Source organism: Gopherus evgoodei, chromosome 6 (assembly GCF_007399415.2).
Source record: "Gopherus evgoodei ecotype Sinaloan lineage chromosome 6, rGopEvg1_v1.p, whole genome shotgun sequence".
In the NCBI taxonomy this organism is placed as follows: domain Eukaryota; kingdom Metazoa; phylum Chordata; order Testudines; family Testudinidae; genus Gopherus; species Gopherus evgoodei.
In genome coordinates this window covers 101,397,944-101,409,937 of record NC_044327.1, presented here as the reverse complement: position 1 = coordinate 101,409,937, position 11,994 = coordinate 101,397,944, and positions in this window count along the sequence as shown.

Here is an 11,994-nt window from a genome sequence, read left to right as displayed (position 1 = left end):
CACAAACAGGAAGGGCGGGGCGCCCATAGGGCGTATGGGCTAGGAAGTTTTCAGTGGGTGAGTCGCTCAGGCGAGCGAAGGGAACGGTTGCCTACTGCGGACTACAACTCCCAGAGAGCCTTGCGTCAGGCTCTTCCCGCGGGACTCTCCCAATGGAGGGTAAATAGCAGGATAGAGCGACTGCTTACGTTTCCCAGAAAGAACGAGTACTTGTGGCACCTTAGAGACCAACAAAAACAACTCCTCTTTTTGCTGATACTGACTAACACGGCTACTACTCTGATGCATTCCCCACAGTGACTTGTGCGCTAAGCCGCCTTCTCCCCCACCCTTGCTGAGACCTGTTAGCAAGCTGAGCGCTCCCACGCGGTGTCAGGGCTCGCACACGGGGTGTGTCTACTGTAACGCCTGTTTTCTGTTGGCTGCTGCTGACTAGGGAGAAGGCGAGGGTGATTTATTTCCATCAGATTATCTCAAACCACTATTTAATTTGATGGACTTGCTCCATGCTTACGGCCAGTGTAGACACAGTTTGACACCCATAGCTCGATTGTAGTTAGGTTGAGTTTTAGCTGTGCTAAAGTCAAGCTGAAGCCATTAAACTCTCTGCTGTGTGGTGTTTTCAATGAGTTAAACTAGCGGGATTGAGCTAACTTGATTGGAAAAAGCACCTTTTTTCAGTGCTTAATGATCTGGAAAAAAGGGGTGAAGATCTGTCTTATTCTGGTAGCAGTAGTTTTGAAACAGTATATAAAGTGTGCTGCTCTGCAGCCCAGCTTGATTTTTAAGTGGGTTTTCTTGGGCCAGGTCTATGACCCCTTGATCTCCTTCCCACACACACACTTTTGTGCCCTGCCTTTTTTCTCTACCGGTAGAGGGTACTTTAGCACAAGGTAGCTGGTAGACCTTGAGTGGCTCCATAGGTGGGGAGAGCAGGGCAGGAGCAGCAGCAGCAGCAGATACAGATGGCAGTGGAGCAGGGCAGCGGGAGAGGAGGGACACTCTTGCTTCAGAGGAGTCACCTGACTGGTCCAGCTCCCCCTCGCAGCTCAGTCAGTCTGCTCTCTTCAGATGCTACTGTGCCTGCCTGGTTGTCTCTAAGCCTCACTGGCTGTTGGCAGGTCAGGTGGTTGTGAGGTACCAGCATGGGCAACGTCTCCTTGAATACCACACCCTGGGCAGGGGCCCAGCCTGCCCCCCTCTAAGATCAGTCTAGGAACCCTAGGCTTGCTCTATGCTAAAGTAAAACTTGCCTTGGGTACTGCTAGTGTTCTAGAATATGTTAGGATGAGCTAGTTAACACACAAAAGCCCCGTTTTTTATTTTAGGTCTTGTCTTCACCACAAAAAAAAAAAGGTGTTAACTCAAGGTAGAATATTCCTTATTTCATAGTGAAGACAAGGCCTTTGCCAAGATACACCTCTAGAGGCCAATATTTAGAGTATTAACAATAGGGTTACCAATTTTGGTTGGACATCACTTGACATAATCTTTAATTAAAAATCTTTAGTTCCGGGAGACTCCAGGACAATGCTAGAGGGTTGGCAACCTAATTAGTAAGTGTTTGGGAAAGTTGTTGAGTTCCATGTTAGGGGGGCAGCAGCATTAATAGTAAGAATAACACATGGTGGAAAACTCCAGTAATTCTCAGTGACTGGCATTTTCATGCAGGGAAGAAAATCTCTGAGTGGGGAAAGGGCCACTTAGAAACATTTTTTTGAATGTTTTCATGTGAATTTAGAGATAGTGAGATGTGCTCAATGCATAGCTGTGGAAGTGAAGTTACTTTTACCTATCCATAGAAAAGCATCCATGGCATAATCAGTGGGTGCAAGATTCTCCTCATGTGCCTCGACCATGAGGGAGTATCTGCAGGTTTTCATGATAGAGTAATAAAAATGTCAAAGACTATTGCTAGCACTAGTTCAGATGCATTGTGGTTGGAAAACAGGTACAACATATTCTAATGTATGATAGGCTGGAGACTGAAAGAATGGGATGTTCATAACTGCAGTCTGGGTCTTTCTTAGGAGTAGGTTTGACAGAAACTGATTTTTTTCATCATGTCAATACATTATATAAATGTTTATTTTTAAGCATTTTAAAATTATTGATTTAAATATTTACAGTTTTACAAAAGTCTGGGTTTGAAGCATATTTTTATTTATATTGATTTAAATTTGCACAGTTGTGGGAAATCATGGGTGGATCTGGCAATAATTATCTAATGACAGTAGATGCTGAGATTAAAACAAGTTAAAGCTTTATAACTGTTAAAACACAAATTGTTAACATCACATGTCAAAATATATTAAATAAATATCCTTAAATCAAACTCTAAGGTTCGCAAGCAATATTTCCTTACTAAGCCTATCTGTAATTTCTGTTATTACCAATGACAATATTTTTTCATTGGTTTGTGTGTGTATGGTGAATTGATATTTACAGACATTAACTACATTTGCAGATGACACAAAGCTGGGGGAGGGTTGTCAACACTTTGGAGGATAGAGCTAAACTTCAGAGGGATCTTGATAAATTGGAGAATTTGGCTATAGACAACAAAATTAAATTCAACAAAGAAAAATGTAAAGTGCTACAGTTAGGGAAGAAAAGACAAATGCACAAATACAGAATGGGGAATAACTGTCCTGGCACCAGCACTGCTGATAAGGATCCGGGGGTTGTGGTGGATCACAACCTCAAAGTGAGTCAGCAATGCAATGCTGTTGCAAGAAAAGCAAATACAATTTTAGGTTGAAATAACAGAAGAATTGCATGCAGGTCACAGGAGGTAACAGTACCACTCTAGTCAGTACTGGTTAGGCCTCAGTTGGAATACTGTGTCCAGTTCTGGTCACCAACATATAGAAAGGAAAGGATGCGGAGAAACTGGAAAGGATTCAGAGACGAGCAACAAAGATGATCAAAGGGATGGAATGCAAGACATATGAGCAAAGGCTGAAGGAATTGGGTATGTTTAGTTTGGAAACAAGGAGATGAAGGGGGCATGATAGCAGTCTTCAAATACTTGAAAGAGTGCCATAAAACAGATGTTCTCTTGCCACAGAGGGCAGGATAAAAGGCAATGGGGGTTCAAACTACAGCGTAGCAGATTTAGATTAAATCTCAGGAAAAACTTCCTAACTTTAAGAACTGTGGGACAATGGAACAGATTGCTGTGGGTGTTCCTTCACTAGATGTTTTCAAAAGGAGGCTGGATAGCCATCTGTCTTGCATGGTTTAAACACAACAAATCCTGCATCTTGGCATGGGTTTAGACTAGATAACCCTTGCAGTCCCTTCCAACCCTATGATTCTACTGATAAAAATCTAATCCATCAAAGCCTAATTATGAGAATGCTAATAAAGGCAACTATGGTGGTCTCTATGTTATAAACTGTGATATCTCCACTGTGAATTGGAGACATACTGCCAAAGTCTTTAGTCCTGCCTAATTATTGTTCCTTGAGGAGCACAGGCAGACCTGCTGCAAAATCTCATTGTCTTGGATGAGTGTGTGTAAGTACTCCCTCATTATAAATTAACTTTAAAGTAGTGTCTAATTCTTTGTTAGGTTAAAAAAAATTGCTGTGTGTGTTCCAATGAGGTTTTTAAATAAAAATCTTATTAATGTTATAGGAGGAACCATTATCACCACCTATTATGAGTGTTGCCTTGTATTTCCCATGATAAGAACCTGCTTTCAGTTTCTTATAACTTTGCCAAACTTCAGCTGTTTGGGCTGAAGTTTTCCATGCCAGTTGTCTGCTTCCAACTAAAATTTGTTAATATTTCAGCCAAAACAGTTCAGCCATTTCTAAAAATTAGGGAAGAATATCTTGTTTTGTCATTTAAAAATTCTGGTAAACTTTTCTTTGAGATATTCCAGCATTCCTGTGCTTTGAAACAAAAGACTTGAAATTTGCTTTGTGTCAGAAGCATCTTTTGCTGTTCTTGCAAAAATGCACCCAGATTTGAACAAGTTATAAGCCTTTGGAAAGAAATCTGTTTCACATTCTCAGTACAGGCTTCTAGTTTAGCATCTAAAATATCCAGTGATTCCATCCAGGTCTACTCTACAAAATTTTGTTAGCATAGATATGTTGGTCGGGGTGTGAAACAAATATTCCTCCCCACTCCCATCCCCAGTCTAGATGCAGATGTGCTGACAGAGTGCTTCCAGCAGCATAGATAATGTTGTTTTTCCTTTGGGAGGAGGGGGGCATGGCAGCATTACCATACTGACAGAAAAACTCCTGCTGGCATAAGATGCATCTACACTTGGGGGGGGAGGGTAGGGGGTCCTGCCGATAAAGCTATAGCAATATTGGCAAAGGATCTGTAGTGTTGAGAAGGCCTCCATGTGTGCTAAGTATACTCTGTGTAAGGACTTAGGAACTAAAATTCAGGATTGCAAGAGCCTGAGACTGCTGATATTCCCAAGGTGCCACCAGGTGACATACCCAGAGAGCACTATGGATAGTAAGCACCACAAATAGCACCACCCAGGGGCATAGTCAGATTCTACGTGTAGGGGGAGCAAACATTAAAAACAGGTGCCGCTCTGTGGCTCCTCCTATTTCCCCCCCCCCCAGATTAACCCCGGGCCTGGCTCAGGACTCCTGCGGGCTTCCTGGGGGTGTGGATACCTCCGGCCCCCTGTGGTCTTGTGAGAGCCTCTCCTGCCCAGCATGCTCTGCAGGTGTTCCCCATCAGGCTGCGCTACCCAGCCCCACCGGCGGGATCCCATCCCCCCTGTCCCAGGCTCCTGCACTGTGCCAGGGTCCCCCGTCCAGACAGTGCACCCTGCGCCTCTGCCCTGCACACCCGGCCCCAGGGGAGCCCCTCGCCCGAACCCCCCAGTGCAAGGCACCGGACCCCCACCGTTCACCTTCCGCCCTGTGCCACTGCCTGTCCTCGGCCTACTCCTGGCGCTCAGCGTGCTCCATGTGGGGCTCTCCAGCCAGGCGGCCTTAAAGGCACAGGGACCCTTTCGCCTCCCCCGTCCGCCGCATTAGCAAGGCATGGGGAACGCTTGACCGCTGAGCCCTGAGCCACCACAGGAGGTGGCTGCAGCGATGTTGGGGCCGTGCTGAGCGTGGGGCGCGATGGCCGAGGAGCCGGCCCCCTCGCTCCTCCAGCAGCGCCTGCTGCCCGCCCCCCCCCCCGCCCATGGCTCCTCCGTCCGTGCTGCCGCTAGTGCTGGCCTGGCAGCTTTTTGAAAATGTGCTGAGGGGAAGCGGCTGCTTCCTTTGCACCCTGCTAGCTATGCTACTGGCACCACCCAAGAGAACCAGAGTGACAGTGCCCTGCAGCCCTCTGATTGGCTATGTGCCCTATTTAACCTCAGGGGTTGGCCCAGGAAGTTGTCTGGGCAACCACACAGATTTTGGTCAATTGCCACATCGGACTTTATTGATCTTCTGGTTTCTAGTCTCAGACTCTGACCCTGATTCTAGCCTGGTACTGCCTCTGGTCTCTGGACTCCAGCCTGACTCTGTTTCTTGCATCCTGATTCCATCCTGGTACTATCTCCAGTGGTCTCCAACCCTGGCCTGACTCTCGCTTACGGAACCTGGCTCTTGCAATTCTTCCAACTCTAGCCTGATGACTACTGTCCCTGGTGTGCAGACCTCAGCCCAGCAGTGACCTTTAGGCCAGACCACCTATGTCTTGGCCCCTTACACTCTGCCCCTTCACACATTCTACATGTAACAGGGACGGAAAAGAGTAGATTGGACAAATAATAATTAATAATAAACCCTTTTTAGAGCTATATCTCTGCAGACTGAGGAAGGCCTAGGCTACGCTATAAATATAATGGAATCAGGTGTCATTTACAATATTAACTTTTTTAGCATGGACAGGACTTAACCATCTTATTGTAATGAGGCTAGTGCCTTGGATGTTTCAACATTACACTAGAGCATTAAGAAGATTTTTCTTTGCAACAATAAGGGAAACTGACACTCCAGGTACTGCAAGAGAAGTGTTAGAAAGAACTTCCAGACTGACCCAGCTCACTTTAAACCTGGGCTGAATCTAGTGTCCCCAAGGAAATGTAATCACTGACACTATTTTTTTTTCAATGATTCTTACTACTTTAACTTTTGGTGGTACAAAAGAAAAAGAGGAGAAGTTGGACTGAATCATCAATTCTTGCATACTCAGCGCTGTGGTCGGAAGAGAGATGTGGGATAGAGGCTGTAGGAGTTATTCTAGATTAGAGCCTGTGAAAGGATCAAGGGTGTTTGCAGATGCCAAAAAAAAAAAAAACTGACATGAAAAAACAAAACTAAGAACAAAGTTCATTTTTGATCACATAAATTGTATCTCACTATCTTAATTACTATGAAATAAGGCAGTTTGAATTTGTATTCCAGAACATACAAAACTTTCAGTACCTTTTTAGTGTTACAATATCTACACATTTTTCCTAAAATATGCTAATTTTCAGTATTGTAATATGTTATTTAGGGAAAAGCTGCTCTTCATGGGTTACATTTTCTCATGCACCAAGATCCACTTGGTGCAACAGTTGGGAGGTAAAGGGGACCATGCTTCTTAGTTCACAGCTGTTCAAGCCACTGTCATGAATTAGGGCTTGGCTACACTTGCGAGTTAGAGGGCATTAAAGCAGCCCCGGATGCCCTAACTCACGACCCGTTCACACTGGAAAGGTACTTAGAGCACTCTGATACCATGGCTACAGCGCTCTTGGTAATCCCCCTTGGCAAAAAGCATAAGGCTTGGTGTGCCTTGGGTGAAATGCCCACGTGTCAGTGTGAACAAGGTGTTGCATTACTGCACTCTGATCGGCCTCCGGAAACGTTCCGCAATTCCCTTAAGTCAAGTGGCCATTCTAGTCATTGTTTTGGAATCACTGCAGGAATGCAGATATCAAAGCAAACCATTACTGTGGAATACTGTGTGTGAGAGAGAGAGAGGTGGAGAAGAGGGGAGATCTGCTGCTGTCTGAACTTACAAGACAGCATGCTGACATGCTCTCAACCCCCTAAAAATCCACTCTCTCTCCTCCATATACACACACCACACTTCCTGTCACATTCCACCCCACCTCATTTGAAAAGCACGTTGCAGCCACTTGCTGGGATAGCTACCACAATGCATTGCTTTGCGTGGCTGCCGCAAGTGCCACAAATGTGGCCATGCCGGTGCGCTTGCAGCTGTCAGTGTGGACAGATTGCAGCGCTTTCCCTACTGCGCTCACGGAGGCTGGTTCAAAGCACTCTACATTTGCAAGTGTAGCCATGCCCTCAAAGTAACCTAAGGGCAGCTGGCGGATTTCCCAGCTGGACAATTACGGACAGATTTTGTTTCCTGTGCACTGCTTAATTGGTGCTATTGAACCTGATAATCAGTGACTGAGTCATGCCAGAATGCTGGAATGGCATTCCAGCACCTTTTTGAGTGGCAGCATAGCATTCTGACTCCCTGTTCCTGAAGGAGAAGAGGTGGAAGACGCAAGGGCAGCATTTCCTCACACTGCTTCCTCCACCTCTTCTACTTCCAGGTCTGCTCCAGAAGAAGAGATGATCGCTCAGTAACAAACACTCCTTCCCGAGCAGGTAGCTGTGCCCAGAGGGTGCCCCTCAGAGTTTGGACCCAATTCTCCTTCCAGAGCAGGGAGATGGGTCCGGGGAGTTCTTGCATTCTTTTTTTTTTTTTAAAAGGACTTGAGCACTGCTGATTATAAAAGATAATCTGGCCCTATATTTTTATTTTTTAAATTACAATTTAGTATAAATCTGTACCCAATAATAGGTCTTATTTCAGAACACCAGGAAGCTTCACTCCCAGAAAACATCTCCTGGAACCTGTGCTCTAACTCCACTGCTTACATTAGGTGAGTGGTATTAGGTTTGGTCTACACTTGAAAGTTATATTGGCCTAGCTAAGTCAGTCAGGGATGTGACAAAAACACCCCTTTGAACAACTTAGCTATGCAGACATAACCCCCTAGTGTAAATGAAGCTATGTTGACAGAAGACTGCTTCCGTTAACATAGCTAATGTCATTAAGGGAGGTTGTGTTCCTATAGTGATGGGGAAAAAACCCTCTGTTGGATTAGGCTGTGTATACTATGGGGCTATGCCAGCATAGTTATGCCTTGCCGAAATAGCTATAGTCTCCATAGTTTAGACATACCCTTAGAAAAATCCTGTCCCCTCTCTGGTGGCTGAACTCTCTAGCCACATCTATACTTTAGTGTTTTGGTATTTACGACACTATATGTCACCATCTGGCTTCTACCAAAGCAGTGGTTAAAGTGTGAGACTTGTCTCTGTTGATGTAATGAGGGCAAAATAAGGATGTAGATTGCTCTGTCCATGCTGTTTGCAGGCTATCTAGGGATGGGATAGGGAGAATGTGCTAGTCTGTCTACTCCTGAATAACACCGGCTTCCTGAAAATGCATATGACACATACTTTGCTTGGCTAGCCTTTATAAATGTCCAGGAAATAGCATAACTGATGCTGCAGGGCTAGCAGCCTTTTTGGTTGACATATTCTGCCTACTTCCTTGGGTAGGCACAAAATACGACTATCAGTGCTCTCTCTTATATAGCACCAGGACAGTTTGGATATATAGCTTGAAAAAGCCCTCAATAATTTCAGGTGCATTGTGCCTTTGCCCACATGCCAGCTGCCATTGTGAATTTCTCAACCTTATACATACAGTATATCTCACTGAATGATAATTGCTTAGAATTACCAGCTGTCATAAAGTAATATCCACTTTATTATTCACAGTGAGCAGAGCTCTCACCTGCACTGTCTGGTGCTACAGTAAGCTCTTCAGAGGTAGAAAAGTTAATTCATAAGTTTTGCTGCTATTTACCCTCATCCCTAGACTTCAGCAAAATCTTGTTCCACGTTACTGGAGGATGGTCCTGGCATGAGCACAGGAAAAAATCCAATAATGGTCCATAATAAGCAGGCATCCGAGCCAGTTCTGAACAAGGCAGCAGAAGCCAGAATCCCTTTTCTTCAGTGACTGCCCTCCAGCAGCAGCAACTCCCTCTACTACTGTCTCTCAGCCTTGACAGCCATTCAGTTCTGCATTACTAATCTTTCCATCAGAAAACAGTAAAGAGATGGCTTAGTTCCTCTGCAATACAGAGGAGCTATTATCCCCTGTTGGGATAATTGAAGAAAATGGCAATGATTAGACAATTCTGGGACAAACACCTAGTTTTCTCAAATACTCTTTTGGTCCCACAATACCTTTTAGCAGGGCTGCTCAGAGGATTCAGGGGGCCCGGGGCAAAGCAATTTTGGAGGACCCTTCCATAAAAAAAATTGCAATACCATAGAATACTATATTCTCGTGGGGGCACCTATGGGGCCCAGGGCAAATTGCTCCACTTGCCCCCCCCCCCCCCGGGCAGCCCTGCCTTTTAGAGATTTCAGGGATGTGTGGTATTGAGAACTGTGGAATAGATAACTCACAGTGGATAGTTGGAGTAAATGCATGCAGATGCACTGAACTATTTCATGAGCAAATGGTGTTATAATTGTCTAGCTGTGATGTTGAAATGGTGCAGTGCTCTAATGTAGTCAGGCTCTGAGAGCAAAATCATTCCAGTTTTCCAATCTCCCTTATACCACTTCACATTGAAGGCTTGCATCCACAAATGGACTTAAGCACCTAGGAAAAATCACTGGGACAACACTGCAATCCACAAAGCCTGAATTAGGCATGTAGGCTCCCCAGACAATGAATGGGGAGAAAGAGATGACTGGCTACACTAGAGAGTTGCAGCGCTGGTGAGGGGGTTACAGCGCTGCAGCTTAGGATGTGGCCACACTTGCAAAGCACCGCCAGCTCTGCAACTCCCTGGTTGCAGCGCTGGCTGTACACCCGGTCGAACCTCGGGTGTAGCGATTCCAGCGCTGGTCATCAAGTGTGGATGCCCACCAGCGCTTTTATTGACCTCCGGGGTATAAGGAGGTATCCCAGCATACCTTAGAAGCCTCTCTGGTAATCATGCACACTCCACTGCCCTGGGCTCAGCTGACCCCACCTTTAAATGCCCCGGGAATTTTAAAAATCCCCTTCCTGTTTGCTCAGCCAGGTGTGGAGTGCAATCAATCATTCAGTCAATCAGCGACCATGCCTCCACGCCCCAGACGAGCCCCAGCATGGAACAATTCTGAGCTGCAGGACCTCATCAGTGTTTGGGGTGAGGAAGCTGTGCAAGCACAGCTGCGCTCCAGAAAGAGAAATTATGATACCTATGGGCAGATATCACAGTCCTTGCTGAGAAGGGGCCATGAACGGGACGCATTGCAGTGCAGGGTCAAAATAAAAGAGCTGAGGAGTGCTTACTGCAAAGCCCCTGAGGGAAATCGCCGCTCAGGAGCTGCCCCCACAACCTGCCGTTTTTACAAGGAGCTGGATGCCATACTTGGGTGTGACCCCACTGCCAATCCTAGGAGCACGATGGAGAGTTCAGAGCAGGGAGAAGTGGGGGAGGGTGTAGAGGAAGCCGACAGTGAGGCTACTGGCATGGAGGGAGACATCCTGGAGTCCCAGGAGGCATGCAGCCAGGAGCTCTTCTCAAGTCAGGAGGAGGCTAGCCAGTCGCAGCAGCTGGAAGTTGCTGGTGAGGAAGAAGCTGAGGAGCGTGCTCGGGGTAAGCAGATTTTTATGTTTTGGGAGAGGAGGGTTGGGGTTATGGCTGCCTGCATGCATGCCTAAACGTGGAATAGCCCATTGATTTGCTCTATCACGTCTCTGTAATCTGCCTCGGTAATCTCTTGAAAGTTGCAGCCAGAGCGTGGGCAATGTGCTTTCGCAAGTTTATAGGGAGAGCCACCGTGGTCCTTGTCCCGGTCAGGTTAACTCGTCCGATCCACTGTGCAGCGAGGGGTGGGGGGACCATGGCTGCACACAGGCAAGCTGCATAGGGCCCAGGGCAAAATCCACATTGCTGTAGAAGACCCTTCCTCTCTTCCCAGGTAACACGCAGCAGTGATATATCTGGCAGTAGGAAACCCTGCTGAGAATTTAGGGATACTTGAGCGCAGGGTGCCAGGTTCGCGGTCCCCCCCAGCCCCGCGGTGCGCTCCGGTCTCTCCCCCCCCCCTTCCCAGCAGGCAGCCAGCCCCGCGGTGCGCTCCGGTCTTCCCCAGGCAGCCAGCCCCGCGGTGGGCTCCGGTCTTCCCCCCCGCCCTTCCCAGCAGGCAGCCAGCCCCGCGGTGCACTCCGGTCTCTCCCCCCACTTCCCAGCAGGCAGCCAGCCCAGCTGTGCGTTTTCCCTCCCCCTCACCAGCAGGCCGGCAGTTACGTGGACCGCCCCCCCCCCCCGGCCAGCAACTCGCCACCTTCCTGTTCACTACTGTCCCCTGTGCAGGACACCAGCTACCTCCTGTACCCAGTGCAGATAAACCCCAGTGACCCATCGGTCAATTCCCCCTCCCAGGTGCAGTCGGGGCAGAAACACTCACCCCATTGCTTGCCATGCCTTCGCTTCCCTGGCCTCTCTGTGTTATGTTAGGTATGTGGGAAGGATGCTACAAACAGTTTAAAAACTCCACTGTGTGATAATAAACAATGTAGCCTCTCTGTATTACATGTTTCTATCTATGTTTTTTTTAGTGACCTTGACTAATGCAGCCGGATCACCGGCCTCACGTCGCTTGCAGAACTTGAGAAAAAATCCGCGAAAATCAAAAGAAGAATTGATCAAAGCAGTTATGATTCACTACAACAGAGAAAGTAGGATGATGCAGGAATGGAGACAGAAAATGTATGAGTGGAGGCAAACAGAAAGCAGGAGAAAGGAATTGGCTACCAAAAAAACCTCAAAGCACCTGATAAGCCTCCTGGCTCGCCAAACTGACTCTTTCGAGTCTCTCGTAGCCATGCAGGCAGATCTGTACCGTGGTAACCCCCCCCCCCCAAGCTCTCTTTCTTGTTCCCCAGTATTTGCACAAAACACCTTTCTCCAGCAGCCTGGTTCTT